Source organism: Piliocolobus tephrosceles, chromosome 4, assembly GCF_002776525.5.
Source record: "Piliocolobus tephrosceles isolate RC106 chromosome 4, ASM277652v3, whole genome shotgun sequence".
NCBI classification, from domain to species: Eukaryota; Metazoa; Chordata; class Mammalia; order Primates; family Cercopithecidae; genus Piliocolobus; species Piliocolobus tephrosceles.
Genome location: NC_045437.1, coordinates 55,828,623 through 55,832,381, shown reverse-complemented (window position 1 = coordinate 55,832,381; position 3,759 = coordinate 55,828,623).

The following is a 3,759-nucleotide window of genomic DNA, read 5'->3' as shown; positions in this document are numbered from 1 at the left end:
AAAAAAAAAAAAAAAAGAAAAAGAAAAAAGAAAAAGAAAATGCAGAAATCACCCATCTTCTGTGTCGCTCGCGCTGAGAGCTGGAGGCTGGAGCTGTTCCTATTAGGCCATCGTGGGTGCGCCTCCAAAAATCATTTTTTCTAAGAGTTAGACTGTTCTTAGCTATCTGTTTCACAATATTGAATGCCAGAATACTACAGAGCAAAAGTAATTAAAACTCAATTGTACAAGAATAGTGATCAGTTAATAAATTATATCAAATAATAACAACACTTTATAACTTTTAAAGCAATAACACTAGTATACTAATATGGACAATTTTAGATAATGTTCATGAATTTAAACGAAAAGAAAAAGTACAGACTGTGTATTTCCATCTGCGCTTCATTCTGTACATTTTCTTCAGGTCTGTCTTCATTGTTATTTTCTGCCTATCTTCTTTTCATTCTTCCTAGAGCAGTACCTGAACCACTGTTTATCTTATCTATTGAAATTCTAATTTCAATAATCATATTTTTATTCTTAATACTTTCATGTGGATTATTCAGATGTTATATATCCTGACTCCTTTTTTATTTGCTGATTTTATTTGTAAACAGACTAGCACAGATATAAAATGGTAGATATAAACAAACATAATCTACAAAATTAAAACATAAGAAGTGTGAAACTTAGAATTATTTGAAGCAATTTTAAAAAATAGTAATGCTATACTTTTCGTCATTGTTAAAGCCAGAAATAACCTTTAATGTCACTTTTTCCACTTTAAGTTTACTAAGACCTTTGAGATCAAATTTTTTGGTCAATGTCACATAGCTAATTAGTGCCAGAGGTGATATTAGAACCCTGTTCTTTTGATTCCTAGCTTAAATTCTTTCATAACAAGTCCCAAGGCTATAATTCCAGTAGAAGTGTAATTACTTAAGATGATCAGTGTAACTATGAAATAAGTACAATATCAAAAATCAGTGTTTCAGCATTATATAAGTTTGACCTATTTAAACCAAGTAGTCTAGAAAAACTAAATAGTAACTAAGAATCTGTTATTTATTTCCTTTATAGCACTTCTGGAAAAATTTAGAAGGTGTTTTATTTTCAAAGTTGACCAGAGACGTCTAAATTCATAATTTTATATTTAAACCTTTCCACTCCTCAATCATAAAAACTAAAATGTATTTCACTGATATATTTTTAAAAGCCATTGAAACTACTGCCTCATCTAGCAAACAGCAAGTATTCAATAAATATTGGATGAATGAATTATTTCTTAAGGAAAATACTTGGACAAACTCATAGGTTATTATTCACGTCTTGCCATTAATTAAATAAATGGACATGACGGGAATACACTCTCATCCTGTTTTTGTATCTGTAAAATGACATCTTTGGTCAAGGTCACTGATAGTAAATAGATTTTCATGTGTTCAATAATTCTGATTGAGAATAGCTTTCATGATACTAACTTTATGATAATTTTGATGCTGTGTTCAATATCAGCTAGGAAAAAGCATCATTTTTAGTTAATGACATGTGTCTTGTACAAAGGATACGAAGAGGTCACATACAGAATACACATTTTCCCATACCCTTTGGGAATGTGGAGAAGATATTTCTGTTCTTTTCATGTGTGGGCCAGTTGTTCTGTTTCAAAAGTATAGCTTAAAACCCTATAATTTTGATTATTGATAACTTTGGGGGGGGGGTCCTCTTGTTCTTATTTTCTCCAGTTCATACTTTCCAATGCAACACCCTGCATATGCCATTTCACCAAAGTTCCCAAATCAATAGCTGTCACCTGTCTTATGGGGAAGCTGAAGAAAACACACATAAGAAAAAAACAGCCTAAGGGTAACTGGAAGGAAATAGACAGTTGGGATACTTTCTTTATTTCATTCATGGATTCTCAAAAATTTCCACCCCACAGCATGATAAAAAAATAGTAATAATAATTAAAAGCTTGAGGACCAAGCCTCAGTGTTTGCTACACATTCCTCAGCTATGCAGAGAAATAGCATCTGATTATTTTCAAGTTAGATATATTCAAGTTCAGCAGGTATTTTAAGTTAACGACTACCATGCTTATGACTTCACAAACCAGTTTTTTTCTACTTATTGTCAATAAAGCTCAATAAGAAATAGGAAGTTTGAAAGCTAATTTCTCATAGTATCTTAGAGTTGATGGAAATCTAAAAAGCATTATTTAATCAATGTCCCATCCTCATCCCCATGAGGGCATTCACAATGTTATTTTCCTAACTGCTGTATTTTTCAGTGCCTAGCTCAGTGCTAGGCATGCATTAGGTGCTCAGAGGAAGAACGAGAATGACTGTTGCTTGAATGAATGGACCATCAGGCCTTACAGTCATCTGCCATTGTACTTTATCTATGAAGAATACACTTGGGTTGGAAATAAAGAGGAGAGGGTGCTGTGGCAACTGCTGAAATACTCAGCTACTGTAAGTTAATAAAATTAAATAAAATTTATAAATAAAATTAAATAAAATTTAATAAAATTCTACTGTATGAATTAAAAGCCAACTCCTCCTTCAAAGTTCAACTAAAATAATACCTTCTTTTTAAGCCTTCTTTAATAAATCTAAACTATCATTTCTCTATGTTCCTGTAATGGGTTTCTTTCTTTGTCTTCTATTTCATCATGGGTATTCTATATTATAGGCAGTTGATTACAAACTCCTACTTCTAAATTTTAAATTAATTGAGGGCAAGGATTGGGTCTTATTCCTTTTTCTTTAATCTTAGAAAAATAATGAGAAAAGGTTGATTGTTAATTAATGGAGAGACTCAAAAGGCAGCTATGGTTCAATTAGGAGTAGCTTAAATTAGTCAGAGGAAAACAAGTCAGGGAAGACCGTGGAGACTAAAGTAGGCAGCTGTAGCACCCAAACCACGCTCTCCACCCAAGAGGCTGTTGAGGCAATTTCTTCATTCAAATTGGAGTATCAAATGAGAGTCAACAGAGTATGCATATTTTCTCAGAAAAACTTTCACTTTAGGAAATAAGACATGGATTATTCCTATTACAACTGATCCAACAATAAATAAATATTTTTGAACTTTAAAAGTGTGGAGGCAATGCTTACAATTATAAACAAATACTGATTCAAAGTGTAAATGCAGTGACAATTGTGATTAAATATTAAAGATAGGATGGACCCTGAAGATAATCAAAGTCAATCCAGTGATTTTCTAAGCAGAAAACAAAACAATATCCAGAAAGGTTTAGAGATTGGCCTGAAAACAGAAGTAAACAGCACTCAGTCTACAAGGGACTGACCTAAGTTCATCCAGGAAGTTTTGAAAGTTAAAGGCACTTACCTAGAAATAACAGACACATTTATTTATTGTTCTAAGATGAGAAATTATATTTCAAAAGTATCTAAATCATTTTAATATACTATTACAAAATCTCAGGAGATTAAAAGTATCTTTATTTTGAAGAGATCTTTGCAGCTCGAAAATGACAACAAAAGCTTTACTTCAGACAAAGAGAAGGATCATAACTCCTAGAGAGCTAATGAGAACATACCGGTTTCTGTGGAACACTGAGGACCCTCTAGTGTTGGTGGGTACTTAACTGATACTAAAACGTACTTCAGGGTTTAATCTTTAATCTTTAATCTTTTCTTGCTTTTCTTTCCTTCATTTATCTCACAATAGCATAAACAAGTGCTGAAATACATATTTTCAATCTCTATTATGTAAACAAACATTTTTAAAAATTGCACATTCTTTTTTTTT